Below are 17645 nucleotides of genomic sequence, written 5' to 3' on the forward strand. Positions count from 1 at the left end.
ACACACACACACACACACACACACTCACTTGCTCATGCATGCCTGACTCAACTGACCTTGCCAAAGCTCAGGGACCTGAGGGGGTTGGTGCCAAATGTCCAATGAAAAACTCGGACCGGCTGATCCGCACACTCCTCCTTGGGTCTGACAGTTTCCGCTCTTTGACATCTATGTTTCAATTTTTTCACCTTCACGTGGGCATAAAATCAGTAGCTATTCCACAGAGTTATTGTAAGAAATCAAGGAAACATGCTTAAGGATGGTCCTGGCTCACAGTAAGGCTGTGAGCCATCACTTGTCATTATGAAGCCAGTCCCCAGTGATCAGGCAGTGGGGCCAACCCCTGGGGCGCCCTCCAGGGTCAGCCTGGAAGGCATGGGGGTAAAACGGGAGGTTGAATACAAGCATTGGGCCTTCCAGAACCTTCTTGGCCACTGACCAGCCGGGTGACCCAGGGCACGTTGCCCGTTCCCCACCCCACCTGCTGCTCCCCTTCCTACCCTAATCCCATGCTTCTGTTTCTCATCTATGAAATCAGGATGGTTGTAGGGATTAAATGAAATCATGTGCATAGAGTGCTTAACACAGGGCCTAGACATAAATGGTGCCTATTATCATCATTATCCCTACTCATTGTCTGAGGGGTTGTCATGGGGATGGGAACAAAGAACAAGTCTTTTTCTCTTGGTTTATAATGAAGGATATTGGGACCCAAAAAGTCAAAATGACCGACCTGAACTCCACGGCTGATTTCTGGCGCAGCTAGGATTTAAAAACATATCTACCAATCCTTCATACCAATAAGCCAACTTGCTGTCTACAAACTGTCTCTGTGGGCACAAGCTTGTTTATCCTAGCTTGAGACCTGGGTCATTTTGCTTCTGTTTTTTAAAAATAGATTTTTATGTTTCAGGGCAGTTTTAGGTTCAAAGCAAAATAGAGCAGAAAATACAGAATTCTCACATACCCCTCCCCCCCAGACATAGCCTCTGTCTCTATCAAGATCCCGCACACACCGAGTGGGACATTTGTTACAGATCCACAAACCTGCATTGACACGTCATTGTCACCCGAAGTCCATAGGTCACACCAGGGTTCCTGCTTGGTGTCGTCCAGTCTACGGGTTTTGACAAATGTGTAATGTCCTGTGTCCACCATTTACAGGAGCATACAGAATGGTTTCGCTGCTCTAAAATCCTCTGGGCTCTGCCTATTCATCCCTTCTCCCCCTTACCCCCTGGCAAGCACTGATCTTGTTACTGTCTCCATAGTTCTGCCTTTTCCAGAAGGTCCCACAGTTGGAACCATACAGTACGTAGCCTTTTCAGATCAGCTTCTTTCACTCAGCAATATGCATTTAAGTTTCCTCCGTGTCTTTTCATAGCCTTAAAGCTCATGTCTTTTTAGTGCTGATACTATTCCATTGTTTATCCGTCTATCTGCTGAAGGTCATGGTTGCTTCCAAGTTTGGGCAGTTATGAATAAGGCTGCTTACTGCTATAAACACCGTGTGTAGATTTTGTGTGGATGTAAGGGTTTTTAAAATATTTTATTTATTTATTTGATAGAGAGCACGAGGGGTGGGGGTGGGGGGAGAGGGGCAGAGGGAGAGGGAGAAGCAGGGTCCCTGCCGAGCAGGGAGCCCGATGTGGGACTCGATCCCAGGACCCTGGGATCATAACCTGAGCCGAAAACAGATGCTTAACCAACTGAGCCACCCAGGTGCCCAGCGTAGATGTCAGTTTTCCACTCTTTCGGAGGAGTACAACTGCTGGATGGTATGGTACGAGTAAGTTTAGTTCTGTAAGAACCAGCCAAACTGTCTTCCAAAGTGGCTGTGCATCTTGTGTTCCCACCAGCAATGAATGTGAGGCCCTGTCATGCCACATCCTCGCCAGTGTTTGCTGTTGTCAGTGTTTGGGAGCTTTGCCCCATTTTGCAGGCGGGGGGACTGAGGTGCAGAGAGGTAAAGGCTTCACCCCGGCGGTGACAGATCGTCCTCCCACTCCACCTTCGCCCTGTGCACCCAGCTCTCACAGTGTGTAGGCTATGGAGTCATTTTCCAGCGGGCCCAGTGCCCTTCCCAGCAGGGAGGAGCTTCTCTGGTTGAGTCCCCTGAGCAAGCATCCCTGCAGAGGTGATTCTGGAGCAAAGGGCAAACCCGCGGGGTGGCTGTTCTCTTCCCCTCTGTGGATGGCTGGGTGGTGCTGTCAGAAGGGCCGTCTTGCTTATAGTTGGACAAGAGTCTGTATCCCAGTTCTGCCGCTCGCTAGCTGTGCAGCTGCGTCCAAGTCACCTACCCTCCAAGACTTAGTTTTCCCACCTGAAAAAGGGGGCCACTCCCTGGAGTTGTTGGCAGGATCAGAGAGGACTCTGCATATGTAAAGTGCCTGCAGGTAACACGGCGATTACTCAGACCTTAGACCATCTATATTCATAAGGGATGTTGTTCTAGAGTCTTCTTTTCTTGTGATGTCTTTGTCTGGATTTGGTGTCAGGGTAATTCTGGCCTCATAGAATGAGTTAGGGGCTATTGAGGGTCTTGATCATGAAATCGTACGACGTTGGAAGGAACTTCTGGGTGGTGACTCATAAGCCGGTGTCCTCACACTGAGAAGAGACCAGGAGCTAAGATAATCGGGAACAAGCCAAGCGCCCGCAAATGTAGACTGGTCTGAGAGCCTGGGAACCCCAAGTAGGAAAGTAGGGGTGCTTCCGTGCTCTCCTTTTGTTCTCCCTGGGGTTCAGTGGAGACTGAGGAAGAAGCCGTGCCTGTCCCAGCAAAGCAGCAGGGAGCATAAGGAAGGATCCGTGTCCAAAAATGCAGAGATCCATGTGGTGCAGCAGAAAGAGCCCCGGGGTGGAGCCGGGCTGACCCAGGGGTGACTCTTGTCTCCATCACTGCCTCTTAGATCAACCTTGGGCTCCAACTCACTGAACCTCCATTTGTTCATCTGCAAAATGCACATAAACCCCCTCTAGGACTGTGGTAAAGACAGATTGAGGGCGCCTGGGTGGCTCAGTTGGTTAAGCGACTGCCTTCGGCTCAGGTCACGATCCTGGAGTCCCGGGATCGAGTCCCACATCGGGCTCCCTGCTTGGCAGGGAGTCTGCTTCTCCCTCTGACCCTCCTCCCTCTCATGCTCTCTGTCTCTCATTCTCTCTCTCTCAAATAAATAAATAAAATCTTTAAAAAAAAAAAAAAAAGAGATTGAGACAATGGGCCTTAAGCAACTCAGCACAGGGAAGGCTCCTGGGACTGGTCACCTTTGGATTCTTGATCTTGGCTCCCCATGTCTGATGATGGCAGAAAACATGAATCTTCCCGCCTCCAGGGGTCCCCTGGCAGGATTCTGTCCTTTTGGAAGGAAGTCTGGAGGAAGAGGAAGAAGTAATGGATGGTGCACCTGGCTGTGGGCGTCTACAAGCCATGCCCCAGGGGGCGCCTGGGTGCCTCAGTCCACGGAGTGTCCGACTCTGGGTTTCAGCTCGGGTTGTAATCTCGGGGTTGTGAGATCGAGCCCCGTGTCGGGCTCTGTGCTGGGCATGCAGCCTGCTTGGAATTCTCTCTCTCCCTCTCCCTCTGCCCCTCCCCCCACATCCCTCTCTCAAATAAATAAATAAATAAATAAATAAAATCCATGCCCACACTTGCGTGGCTCAGTCAATTAAGTTTCTGACTTTGGCTCAGGTCATGATCTCAGGGTCCTGGGATCGAGCCCCACACTGGGCTCTGTGTTCAGCCAGGAGCCTGCTTCTCCCTCTCTCTCTGCTCCTCCTCCCGCTTGTGCTCTCTTTCTCGAATAAATAAAATCATTAAAAAAAAAAAAAAGGGAAGAAGAAGAAGAAGCCATGCCCCAGGCTGTGGAAGAGTTTGGGGATAGAGATCTGATGGCAAACATCTCTCTAAAGAACTGCCCAAGAACGCGGGCACTGGCCTCTGTGTCGGCTCCTGGAGGATGGCTCCACCCCAGCGCAGGATCCTTCTCTCCCACCATCCAGCCCCGTGGGCCACCACACCAGGGTCTGCAGGGTCACCCCGCCCTCTGCCTGGGCTTCTCATGCCCAGACCCCGCTGGACTCCCGTCCCACTCTCCTTGGGGCTCTGCCCAAGTGTTGCTGAATTCCTTAGGTCTCCCCCAACCCCACTCCTTACTCCTTACCTTGCATCACACCCTTCATCCCCTGACATGTATTTACCTGGCCATTTGCTCATTGTCTGTATCCCTCGCCCCACACCCACAGAACAAAAGCTTATGGGGGGCAAAGACCTTGGCTTTGGTCCCACCCCCATCCTCAGCCCCTGGCACAGCAGATGGTATGGAGTAGGTTCCTGCTAAATATTTGCCAAATGAATTATCAAATTAATACCGCTTTCCTGATGGGAGAAGCAGTCATGGAATGGAGACAGCCCTGAGGGGGAGGTAAGATTTGGAGGAAAGGAGCCTGGGCCACACGGAGCCCAGGGTGCAGACACCAGGCCCCCCCCCATAAGAGGTGCTCCCAGAGCTGACCGTGGGGGTGGCCTCTTCCACAAACACACGGGGCTGCTGTAAGTGACAAGGCTCAATCCCCTGACCCACAGCCCAGCATCCTCCCCTCCAACCAAGTCACCTTCACTGGTCTCTTTGAAAGCTCCCTGCTCAGTGGGAAGTCTGCTTGTCCCTCTGCCTCTGCCTTCCCGCTACTCTGCTCTCTCTCTCTCAAATAAATAAATAAATAAAATCTTAAAAAAAAAAAAAAGAAAACATGGGTCTTGGATTCTACAAAGAATCTTCATATGCCTTGATTGAACAAGAAACAAGTTAGTTTCCTTTCTCTACATATTATTATAAATCTTCATTGATAAATCACAACACCCCATATGGGCCAAGAATTTTGTAGTACATTTTAAAATCAAGTTGTTTATATAGACATCCCCCCCCTCCACATACACACACACAAATTTCCACAAGGCCCTGCACACACTAAGAGCAGCCCTAATGAGGGGGGAGATAAGCCTTATTCTTGTGAACCAGAGTCAGAGCATCTTGCAGCAGGCAGAGACCTTGGTAACCATCTGGTCCAAAGCCTGCTCTTTACAGATGATGGGGGGACTGAAATGCAACAGTGACACCCCAGGGTATTTAACAGTGACAAGCTGGTGAGTGCTAGGGGCTCTGTGGAGGGAGAGGACAGAGTGTCTGGGTGACGGGGGGGATCCTCAGAATGAAAGGACTTTCTGCTGAGCCAGCCTGGAGGAGAATGGCACGGAGCCTTCCTGGGGTGGCAGTGGGGGATCCAGGCACCGAGGGGCAGAGGGAGCAGGACCTGGGAAGCAGGGCACTGTCAGGGATTGGTGGGGCTGAAGGGCACCTGGGAAGGGCAGTGGGGTTGTAAGTGTATCTCTGAGACCTTTCTCCAAGTCTCTGAGGCCCCACCCCTGCCCTCCAACTTGAGGAGCTTCTCTCCCACCAGGCAATCAGGATATCGGCCATTCCCACTCCTGGGGGTCTTCAGGATCGGCCTCGGAGAGCCGGCGGGGGCTAACCCCGGGCAGTAGCTGGAGCCACTGAGTCTGTACATGATTTCAGGCTAAAGCGCGAACATCCAGAGCCATGGCCCCTCTCTAGAGCTGCTGCAGACCCACTCCCCTCACCCTGCCATGCCTGTAATCTCCTCGTCTTTGGTGGAACGATTTTAAAAGCCTCCAGCTACGATTTTGAAGCCCAGGCTAAAGTTCAGGGCGGCTGAGAGACGGGAGGGGAAGCAGCCCCTTCCTCCTGGTTCTGTGTGGTTTGTAAAGCACCCATACCCACTGAGAAGTCAGCCGCTGGGCCACACGGTGCTCACCGTACTCTGTGCTGACCATCAGTGTTTCTCAGAATCCCACGAGGACCTATCTAAACACACCGCTGGACCCACCTCCAGAGTTCCTGCGCCGGTAAGTCAGGTGTGCGGCCCAAGAAGCTGCGTTTAGAGCAAGCCCCCAGGTGGAGCTGCTGCTGCTCTGGGACCCATGCTTTGAGAACCACTGATGGAGGTGTTACTGAAGTTGAGATGTAAAAGGAGCTCCGGGCTGGGAATCTGGTTCCCGGGTCCCTGGTGGCGGGATACCAGGGACCGCTCGCGCCCTCTCTTGGTGGTTGGCGGCATGGCAGGCTTTTCTTCCCCTCCTTTTTTTTTCCTTTCAAATATTTTTCATCGTTAATACATGTGTGTCGATTGATAGCACTAGAGTCGATGGGTTTCTCTCATCTCATTCTATAAAGGGGTAAACCATGGCCTGGCTAGGCTATGGGGCTTTGGGAAACCACATGCTCATGGATGGTAAAGCTTGAGCTCTACAGAACTCAGATCTCCTGATTCCCTTCCCTCTACCCTGGACGAGTCCGAATCCACAAGCTCGTCGGGCAGATACATGGCCCCCAGCGCTCTCTCACTGAGAGTGGTATTACCTCCACGTTGGAGAAGAGGAGACGGGTACAAGGGTACAAGGAGGTCAAACACCTGACGTGATCACACAGACAGTGTGGGAGAGCCAGGATTTGAGCCCACGCATTGTGGCTCCAGAGCACCACACTGAAGCCTTGCACTCTACAAGAGTGGCCAGGGTTTCCGGAGCAACACTGTCTCTGGGCTGCACCTGCGGTGTCTGTCGTCTTCCCTGCCTGCGGCTGAAAGTGCCTGTTTGCTTCCATGGCCCCAGAGAGAGCTGGGAGAGCAGACAAGGGTGAGGGGAACTGACCCCCGGCTTCCCTCACTGAGCCCCGTTCTGCGGCTCCTCCTCTGTCATCCATTTCCGTACATCCCGCAAATACACAGCATGCATACGGGCACACACCCTATACCCACTCACACAAGCTCACGGAGTCAGAGTGGGTCACAGATGAAGAGCCTGTGCCCAGGTGAGGGCATCCCCAGCCAAGGACGCAGATGTGCCTCCTTTCAGGAGGCTCAGCGCTCATCACCCCTCTGATGTGGGGTGAAGGATGACACTCCAGAACAGGGCCCCCCTCCCAAAGTCAGCATTATGTGTGTGGGATAGGGGCCATGGAGAAAGGGGGTGAGGGACCGGGAGAGAGAGAGTGGGTGAGAGAGGGAGCGAGGCAGGGACAGGAACACAGAGACAAAGTCAGACACAGAGAGACGAGGGGACAGGTGGGTGGAGCTGGAGGAGAGACAGGAGGAAGAGAGAGAGCTTGAACGTCCAGCAGAGGGCAGGAGAGAGGACAGGCCCTACCCGGGCATGAAGAGTAGTAGAAGGGGTGGGGAGGTGGAGGGCAGAGTAGGAAAAGCAGGAATGAGGGGTGTCTGTAGGTGAAGACGTGTGGGTAGGCCACAGACATGCAGATTCGAAGCATGGGGAGGTGGGGGCAACAGAGGCAGGGGGAGGAGAGAACCCGGGACCTGAGGCATGTAGTCAGGGAGAGAGATCGAGAAAACAATGAAAAAGAGACTGGAGGCAGAAATGGAAACCATGAGAATCGTATAGAGGGAAGGGGACGAAGCAATGTGCTAGGATTGCTGTGTTCTGGAATCGCCAAGAAAAGAAGCAGTTCTTGTCTTCAAGCAGCTTGTCCTACAGCCGGTTGCCAAAAACACAAACAGGACATGACAAAACAATACACAAGCACAGAAGGAAACTCAGGGAGTATGGAAAGTAGTACAGAGGCTGGGCAGCTAAGCCATCCTGGTCATAGTCCAGGCGGGCTTCCTGGAGGAGGCGACATCTGAGGAAAAAATGAGGAAGACTCTGATAGGTACTGAGGGGAAGAGATGGGTAAGAGTATGACGAGACAGGAAGCCTGAAGATTAAAGGGGCTAGGGCAGGTCTCGGAGGACCCTGTTTGGGCTTCATCCTGAAGGCATCAGGGAGCCCCTCATAAGTTTCAAGGAGGCAGATCTGTGTGTGTTTTCTCAGGAGTGCATGAGCTGCTGGGTAGAGAATGGATGGGTGGGCACAAGATAGGAGGCAGGAGGACCAGTTGGGGTGACCCAAGCAAAAGAAAATGCTGCATGAAGGCAGTAATAGTGGAGACAGTGATGAGGGGAAGGATTTGAGGAGAAGTGAGGTGTGCAGGGCCTGCCAACTGAGCACCTGGGGGCAGGTGGAGTGTGTGTGTGTCCTGGGATGGCATGAATGAGGAGCACCTCCCTCCTATGGGGCTCCATGGCTTTGGCAACTTCCCTCTGCTCCCTGCTACAGGGCAGCACCCACCCATGGTCTCGGATGTGTCCCCACATTGGTGGGCGAGGACCAAGTCCTTTCCACTCAGTAGTGTGGCACCCAGCATGGTGCCTGGGCGAATGAACACACCAAGCAGGGCAGCGCCTGAAGTTGAGAGACCCGACGCCTCACTCAGGGGTGCTGGGACCGGAGCCAAGGGGTCACTAAGGCTGAAGCTAAAGGTGCTGTCTCATTGGCTTGGTTGAACAGTTACCGAGCATCTATGTGTCAGCTACTCCTTGTGATTAAAAAGAGAGAACACATGGTCATAGCCCATCTGAAGAGACAGGACAAGTCTATTTTAGTTATGATCATGATCATACAGTTCGAATCAGGTCCCCGTGGAGGTGGTGTCAGGAGGGCCACATAGAGGAGATGCCATTTGAGCTGGGCTTTGAAGGACGAATAGGAGTTTGTTGTGCAGAGAAAGAGGGGTAGAGGCATCCAAGGCCAAGTAGGGAGCATAATCTAAGCATCGAGGTGTGAAAGTGTCTAGGGCAGGCCAGAGCTGCTACTGCACATTCTCATTTCCTTCACGATTTGTAGCACCTTCCCTCAGTTTCCCTCGGCTTGCCTCCCCCAGAGCTCAGACTTGAGCTGACAGCATTCCTCCTCAAGGAAGTGTGTGTGGGGGTGACTTTCCACTTTCTGACCCCGGGCGTTCTCCAATCTGAAGCGATCCCCTCCGTGGCAGCCTTCGACCAGTGAAGAAAAGGAACCTGTCCATAAATGCCCACCGACTGACTGACTCCTGGCAAGCAATGCAGGACACATCCCAGAGGTCGTTGGGGAAACGGGGCCCCCTGGCCCCCAGCAGTGACCTCGAGAACACACAATATAAAACCAATCTTATATTGGCGTTTCCTCCTTCCCAGACTCACTACCCACCCCCGCCCCACCATCCCACTCCTACTTCCTGGGATCACCTTCCAATTAAACCACCTGCATCCAGCTCCTTTTCTCAGGCTCTGCTTTGGGGAGAATGCAAAGTAAGACGGGCCGCGTTGCTGGAACCCAGGGCAGGAGGCATTGTGGTATAGACAATTGCACCACAGATGTATTTCTGAGTATCTTCTATGGGCCAACCCTTGGTTTGACAAGGGGATGCAGAGTTCTTTGAGACGGTCCTCCCTCTCCCAGACCTCCATCCTGATGGGGAGATGAGACGAGAGGGGTGAGCCACCAGCACGTGAGTGAAAGTTTTCTGTCTGCCTTCGGAGCGTGTAACGTGGGTTGTGGGCAGCAGATTGATGTTCCTAATTACATTTGGCTCAAGCTGATATTAAGTATTTGTCTCACTCCCAGAGCCCACAATGCCCGCGGACGGTGGGGAAGGTGCCAAGAGGCATTCTGGCTAGCTGAGGCTAACAATCTGGGATTTTAAATATCCATGAGAGATAAAAAGTGGACGAGTCACAGCCATGGGGGAAGGGTGACTGGTGTTCTTGAGTTGTCCTTCAGTGTCTTCCAAGAAGGGCTGGAGGGGCCCCGGAAAGGTCTTGAGGTCCATCCTCCTGTCTTGAAGGCTGATCTTACCCAAGACAAATCCAGACAGGGAATTTGACCCACCTCTGATGCAGGACTGAGGGGAAATGCTTTTGTGGGTCTCATTTAAATTTCTTCTGTTGCACCTCAAAGGTTTATTTTGCTTGATTCATTGTTAATGGCATTAAATCTTCACTGAGCACCTACTGTTTGCCCAGGGGTACACAACAAGAGAAGTCATGCCTTTGTGCTCAGGATACTTGTCAGCTCACCATCTGTACTGACGGGAAGCTCATGAAAACAACACCAGGCACGCAGACCCAAATGCAACAGGGGGAGCATGGGGGCTGGAGTCGGGTGCACCAAGGAGGTAGGGCCGGGAGACGTGGGGCGTGTTTGGATTAGTGCATAAAAATGAGGAGGGCATTCCTGGCACGGGAGCAGTGTGGTCAAAGGCGTGAGGTCCAAGCTGGGAACAGGAAGGGTGTGCACAGAGAGATGCAGCAACATGGGCTCCCCAGGAGAATTAGTAAGTCATTCAAACATGTGGAAGCGGGACTAGTGGCTGTCCCTCTACCTTCCAGGACAAGTGTGAAGCTCACATAAGGCAGCAGGTGTGAGTGCCCCCTGGGATCTGCAGAGCCAAGGCACGATGCTGTGAATGCTATGCTCCATTCAAAAAGACTTCTGTTCAAGTCCTGGCTCTGTCACTGTGTGATCTTGGGCAGGTCCCCTCCCCGCTCTGAGTGTGCTCACTCATCAGCAAAATGAAGATGGTAATTCCTTCCTCATACTCTTGCATGTAGGGTTACAGGGAAAAAATTAAAATAAAAATAGCAGGCTGATCCCCGGAGCGCTCTGCAGATGCTGATTACTCTACTATTGTAGTCTACTCAGTGAGCTCCTTGAAGCCAGGTACCTGATCCCCCCTCTTCCTCCAGCACCTTCCACAAAGCAGGCGCCCCGACACCACCCGGTCCACTTGGTCTAGTTAATTGCTTTGTAGAGTCGCGCGGGAGCAGGAAGCCAGCACTTCCGGGCTTGCAGGCGGGCGGTGGGGCGCGAAGATCTTTCCGCCTCCGTCTCCACTAACCCCTCCTCTTCTGAGTCTCAGCGGTTCAGTAACTGCCGAAACCGGTTCTGCTCAGGTGCTCGGGAAGGAGGAGACCTGCCGTGTCACCTTCAGGTGGTGATCCCTCAAGTCCGTCAGCAGCTGCAGGATATGGTGTGACCCGGGTCAGGATCAGTGCACCACACAGGTCGCACCTATGTTCCTGCAGAGCAGCGCGGCACCCAAGCGTAGTGTAGACACACCTAGAGCAGGGATCGTCCAATATCGAGAAGACAGCTTTTATAACAAGGGATTCCGTAGAGAGCTTGTGGCGACGTGGAAAGAGCGGGCGCCAGGACGACCGCCTGGAGCCAAGGATGGCTGTGTGCCCTTGTCTAAGTCACTTCCCACTCTGGTCCTCAGTTTCCTTCTCTGTGAAATTGGCTACAATGCCCGCTGGGCTAGCCAATCGCTGCGGGAATTAGATTCAAAGGACTGCTCCAACAGCCCCCTCCCGCGACCCTGTGCCGGGTCCGACGAGGCAGGGCCTGCGGCCGCAACGCCCCTCTCCGCGGCCGCGCGGCACTCTAGGCCCGGGACGGACGCCGCCAACCTCCAGGGGGCGAGCCCGGCGGGCTTCTCGGCCCACGCGGCGTCTCGGCCGTCTAGCGTGACTTCAGCAGCGTCCCCGGGCCAACGGGGGCCCCCCGAGGGCCGGAGTGGCCGCGCGCGCCCGCAGCCAGCAGGTGCCAGGTCCCGGCCTCGCCCGGACGCGTGGCGTCCGCGGGCGCGAAGGGGTTAAGGCCGCGGGCCCGGGCGCCTGGCCGGGGCTCCGGGAGCGGCGGTGCCCGGCGGCGGGCTAGCGAGCCCCAGGCGCAGGGCAGGGCAGCGGGCGGGCGTGCGCTTCCTCCTCCTCCTCCTCCTCCTCCTCCCTCCGCCTCCTCCTTTGTAGCGAGTTCCCGGCCCCTCTTCCTCCCCCCGCCCCCCAGCCTGGGCCCTCTCCCCCTCTCCCTTTCTTCCTGCCTCGCCTTCCTGCGGCGAAGGAGGCTCATCTATTATAAATGCACATTCGGGGCTGACATCAGCGGCGAGCGGCGGGCGAGCGCCGACGAGCGGTCCCTGCGCGCTGCCCGCCCGGAGCGCGGCCCCAGGCTCAGCAGAGCCGCCTGCGGGGCGCGGGGAGCGGGGAGCGCGCTCAGAACTGCCCGCGCCGCGCCCGACCGCTTCCCGCCAACGCTGGGGCCCGCGGTGGACCCCGGCCGCCGCCCCCGCACGCCGCGCCCGCGCCCCCGCACCGCCCCGGAGTTTCTGCATGACTGTCACAAAGGTAAGCGCCGCTCGCCCGCCGCGCCCGGGACCCGCCGGCGCCTGCAGCCCCCGGCCTCGGCTGCGGGGGGCGCGGGGGTGTGGGCATGGGGAGGGGGCACTGGTGCCGGGAAGGTGCGGCGCGCGCCTCCTCTGCTCCCCCGGGTCCCTCCAGTCGCTCCGGCCCCCAGGGACTGCGGAGGGAAGGGGGAGGATGCCGCTTTGGCAGCCGCGGTGGTTTGGACACCATCCCTCCCGCACCGGCCCGCCCCGCGACTGCATTTTTAACCCTTGTTTAGGATGCTGCATTTTTAACCCCTGGAGAGCAGTGTTGGGCAGCTGCGTGGTGTCCCCCATTGGAGCGCGCCGCGGGGAGCGTCGCTGGCAGGACAGTGGGTGTGGGAGTGGGCTTGTCGCCCTGGGGAGGCCGTCCGAGGGGCAAGTCCACCCCACCTGCCGGCCTCTGTCGCCCATCCCCTCAACTCTGGCCCCACTCCAGAGCTACTCAGTGGACAAGGCACTCCTCCAGCCCGAGGAGTTGCTACCAGGGATAGGACAGGTTCCCTGGTGACTCGCTTGAAGATGCGGGGAGGGAATGGGTTAGGGAAGGGAGAGATGCCCATTCTGGCAGTCCCCATATTGGAGGAGAGTTCTTGGACTCTGGTCCAGGGGCCCAGGTTTATTGGAGAGACTTTGGGGGCCTCCCGGTTATGGAAAGCAGGCTAAGGTAGTTGTGGGAAGTGTCCAGGATTAGGAGATCAGAGGAGACCTGAGTTCACTCCCCAGCCCTACCCCAAACCCCACGGATGACCTTGGTTGGGCCCTTCTGCTTTGGGCCTCAGTTTCCTCTTGTGGAATATGAGGATGATACTATGGATCCTGGGGATGGTGACAAACAGTTGAAGAACCAGTAAGAAGATCAAAGGTGTGAACCCACACTTTTCAGAAGGCTCTGTCAGGGTGAGAAGCTCACAGCCCGGCCTTGGCCTTAGGTTTGGCAATCCGTGCACCCAAGGCCAGATTCCAGCAGCTGCCCACCTGGCTCTCAGAACTGGAGAGTTGGAGGCCAGCGTGGAGAGGGCAGCTTACTTGGGGTCAGAGCAGTGGACCAGATGGAGGGTCAGCTGTGGAGGTGATGGGAGGGGTGCTTCTGGCTCCTTCTGATAAGCCAGGGGCTACCGGTGCCCCCAGGAGATCTGCCTGCCATAAGACAGCTTGTCTGTTCAGGTCTTTGGGCTCAGTGCCAAAATTGGGACTTAGAAACGTTGTGGGGAAATGTGCCTGGGGGCTGAGAGTCTGCCTTAGTTTTGACTACTCCTGGCAGGGCTGCTGTGGCCCACAGTGGGTAGGATGCTTCGTGTTTTGAAGTGATGCAAATGCTGTTTGGCTGGGAAGGATTATTATCATTAAGGTTATTAATGTCAAAGACACAAGCAGGCCGAGGCAGAAGAGTAATGGATGGGCCTGGATGAGAGCTAAAGCATATGAAATTTGTAATAATAGCACTGAGATTTGACTCAGTGCCTCCCCTGCGTCTCTTTGTGTACATGAGCTCAGGCAGGCTTCCTTCCCAGGAGGCCTGCAAGAAAGATGTGTTCAGCCCCCTTAAAAGAGGAAGAAGCCAAGGTTCAGAGAGGTAGAGGGACTTGCTTAAGGTCACACAGCAAGGAAGTAGCAGAGCTGGGGTTTGCCCTCAGATCTGTCTCAAGCTATGGCCTGTGATCTTTGCCTTCTTCTGCACTGTTGTGTACAGGGAGATTGGGTTATTCCCACGAAAGGGGGTCGCTACTTGGAGGCTCAGGCCCTGGGGTGGAGAGTCTAAAAAGGTGGGTACTTGTTGGCTAAACTCATTGACAAGCCTAGCCTCTTAGTATCTAGTGATTATTCGCTAATGCCCTCCCCTTTCCCCCATCCCCCACCAAACCCTCCTGGATGTCCCTCCTGCCCTCACGGCCGTGGCATCAGTTTAAGCCAGCTCAGAGGATTAAATAAAATCCCCACCTTAACCCTAGCTTCTCTCCCCTTGCCAGCCCTTCACAGACCAGCAGTGTTCACATGGGGAGGCCTAGAAGAACAAAAGAAATGCAGGAGAGGGCCTGGGGACCCTCCTGCTGCCTGAAAACCAGCTGGAGGAGGCTTCTCCATGAGTTCTAGAAGAACCACAGTGCTCTGGGAGTCTGAAGGCCTGGCCTCTGGTCCTCAGTCAGCCATGATGACCTCGGGCTAGTCACTTCCATCTCTAGGCCTCTGTTTTCCCATCTGTGAGGTGCAGTAATTGGTTTCTTGGGTGTCTTGGGTCCCTTGCATTGCGCATTGGCACAGCTTCTGCAAGGAAGTTGGCTCTGATGGAGACTGGGGGAGATCTCTGTTCTGGGGGGGCAGGGGTTAGTCTAGTTATAAGACAGATATGAAGAGGAACCCTGAAGAGGGTCTGGGAGGTGGAGTCACTGCTTACCAACTGGAGTGACAGACAGGGGAGGACTGGGTTAGAGCGTGAGACCCCAGCCCTGGCTGCTCCTTCTCAAGGCAAAGGTCACCCCCTTCTGGCGAGCCCCGGCTGCCTGCCCCTTTGAGTCCTCTGGGCCAGGGGTAGGTGTGGATTGCAGAGGAGGTCTCTTTAGCTCAGAGAGCCTGGAAAGTGTAGAAGAGGAAACCAACGACAAGCTGCTAGATCTTCAGTAGCACTTCCTGAGAAGAGATGGGCCTCCAGTTTCCATTTACCATCCCCCCTCTCACACGTACCCCAGCCCCCTTCCTTGTGAGGTGCAGCTGTTAATGTTGCACCTAAAGCCCGGGCAGTTTGGAGGGACCCCTGCCCCAAATAGCACTAGAGATAAAGAGCTGCGCAGGTCTCTGGAGTGTGACCTTCCAGCCTGATGGCATGATTCCTGGTTATGACGTTTTAAACTCTTGTTTTATTGTGTGTAATTTCATAAGCTGTCTTAGTTTCTTTATGTAACGATGAGGAGAAGGAAGAAAAAAAGAAGGGATGCAGCTTCCCAGACCATAAACATCCTCAGGAGGTTAAGGCCCCACCTCCTCCCAGTTCAGTCCAGTATCCTTCCAGAGGGCAGGTGAGGGCTGAGGGAGCCAAGGCTGCTTTCCTAGTAACAGGAAGATTTTATTCTTTGAGCTCTCTGCCTGCTCTCTGTATGTCTCCTGTCTCTATGCCATTTCAGTCATATGCCAGCCTAACAGCGCTTCTCTGGTTCTCAATATGTTTCTAAACTGCCATCAGCTGGAAAAACAGAACAAAATACATTAGAGTTGTGTGTAGAGTACAAGTCAATAGGCTATAAGAAAAGTCCACCAGCTATATAACGTAGGACTTTGCAACTCCTTTTGCTGCTTTGAGGTCCTTGGGAGTGATTTCCTGGCTTTTGTCCGGAGGTGACCAGAGGTGGGGCTTGTAGGTAAGGAAGGCGATGGCTTACAGTGACTGGGCTTCCTTGTTCCCGGGTGTGGCTTGTTACATGAGATGTCAGGGCACTCAGCGCTTTCCTTGTTCCCACGGCCAGCGCCGGGGCTCAGCAGTCCAAGAACAGAGTACCCCAAGCAGCTGTAATGCCTGCTAAACCTCAGAAGGTCTTAGGAGAAGGAGTGTGGGCCAAGAGAATCCTCTAGATGCCAGCATCCCCCTGTGAGCAGCCAGGTCCAGGTTCACAAGTGATATCATCGGTCATGCCCTGGTCCCTCATTCTGCAAGTCAACCTTTTCCCTCCTGCCCCTGTCCCAGCAGAGCCCAGCTCACGGATGGGAGCCCCTGGCTCCTGCTGATTGTGATGGGACGGAGGACAGTGTTGCCCTGTCCAGGGAGTTACTAGCAGGCCTTCGTTTGGCCAGGTCATGTGTCTCTAGGGCCCCTGAAGAACGGCCTCAGAGAATAGGATGTTTGAGTCAAACCGTCCAAATCTCTCCCTTGACAAATAAGGGAACGGAGACCCAGGGAATGAATCCTAAGTTGCCTAAAGTCACTCAGCAAGTTTGAGGCTGGAGGAGCCAGAACCTGGGTGCTCCTAACTCCTGATCGGTGCTCCTTCCACCTGACTGCCCTGCGAGGGGGGCCTCAGAGAGGGACAGGGCTTTGGGCCCCACTCCCGGGACCCCATGCACCACCCCAGCCTGGACCGCTCGGGTCGGAGTCTCCCTCTGCCAGGGCAGCCTCTTCTCTAGTTGCAAATCTGGGGTCACGGTAGAGGGGAGCCCTTGCAACACCCAGGGTCGGGACAGGGAGGAAGGGGTACGAAGACCTTCTGCCTCCAGCTCCCAGACCAGGGTCTAGCCCGCCAGGGAGATGCCTGGACTCCCAGACATTCCACTTCCCAGCACCTCTTTCCCGTCTGGCTCTTACTGGGAGGAGAGAGGAGACAGCAGGCCTGTGACAGAGCCAGTTCGAGGGTGGAGATGTTCCCCGTTCCCCACAGAGACCCAGCTCCCAGAAACCTGGGGTGGGGGCTTCTGCCTTCTCTGCCCCGGGCGCCCATTGTACCTCCTCCCTCCCCCCAGTTCTTCTTCCAGATATCTGGCATTCTCATGCAGAAGGTATGTGGCTAGCTAGCATTCACTCGTCCGCAGGGCCAGCACCCTCTGAGCTCCTAGTCTGAGCCAGGCCGTGTGTTAGGCATTAGGGTCACAGAACACCAAAGCCATGGCCCCTGCTGTCCAGGACCTCTGAGGAGATGGATGTGGAAGGAGTGGCGCCGAAGCCCTGAGCTAGGAGTCTCAAGGTCCGGTGGGCACAAGCCAGGACAGGTCTGTATCCTGCATACTGTAAGTGCTCAAAACCTCAGCATCTCTCCTTCCTTCCATGCTGTCTCTCCCTCCAGAGCTCTGTGAGTTACTTTCTTCCCACCCGTGCCCCGATACCCTGTGTTCTCTGGCCCCAGGGCCATTGCCACCTTAGCCCTTATGACAGCATGCAGAGGCATCTGGGAAGGATGGTGAGGCGCCCCGGGGCCCCCAGAAGCCCCACAGCGAGCCGGCCCTGTGGAATCGGCACAGACTTGAGCTCGGCGGGTTTGGGAGTGTGGACACTGGCTAGACCAACGGCCTGGCAGCGTCCGTCCCTGGCAGCTCAGAGATGGGGTGAGTTTTTCCATTTCTCTCCCAGCTTGGCCAGCCTGGAGCAGACATGGCCTCAGCCACCGCCGGCTCCTGGCACCCGGGGCAGATTCTGATTTGGATATGCTAGCCACAGAATTTGTCTGGTGTCCAGGAGATGAGAGAATGTGCAAATTCCCTCTGTGCCCTGCCCCCCCTCTCCTTCCCTCTTCTCCTGATCAGCTTGTTCTGTTCCGTTCCTTTGCCTGCCTGTGGACGCTGCAGGCCCGGGCCCGGGGCAGCCTGTAGCCTGGGAAGCTTGGAGAGGCTGGTACGGAGTAGGGCCTGCCAGGCAAGGACAGATGCAAATCCAGTGGCTTCCACACGAAAAGAAGCTGTTGAGAATGAGGCTCTCCTTTGTGGGCCTGGAGTGTGGGACCAGCTGCCGAGGAGGAGCCAGGCGGTGCGTTAGGGACAATGGAGGAGGAGCGACCGCCCGCCCTTACTTGCCCACCCCCACCCCTCCCCCAAGAGGCCCCTAGAGGGACCTCCTAA

General features: G+C 55.2%; 1 protein-coding gene across 1 annotated transcript in view; it reads left to right on the plus strand.

Moving 5' to 3' along the window:
* The first annotated feature begins 10803 nt into the window (after positions 1–10803).
* CORO2B (coronin 2B) overlaps positions 10804–17645 on the plus strand; it is a 126488-nt gene continuing 119646 nt past the window's right edge. The window contains exon 1 of the mRNA XM_021693938.1: positions 10804–10930. The gene's annotated coding sequence lies outside the window, so the exon portion shown is untranslated. The remainder of the gene's footprint in view (positions 10931–17645) is intronic.

This window comes from Neomonachus schauinslandi, chromosome 9 (genome assembly GCF_002201575.2).
Source record: "Neomonachus schauinslandi chromosome 9, ASM220157v2, whole genome shotgun sequence".
NCBI lineage: Eukaryota > Metazoa > Chordata > Mammalia > Carnivora > Phocidae > Neomonachus > Neomonachus schauinslandi.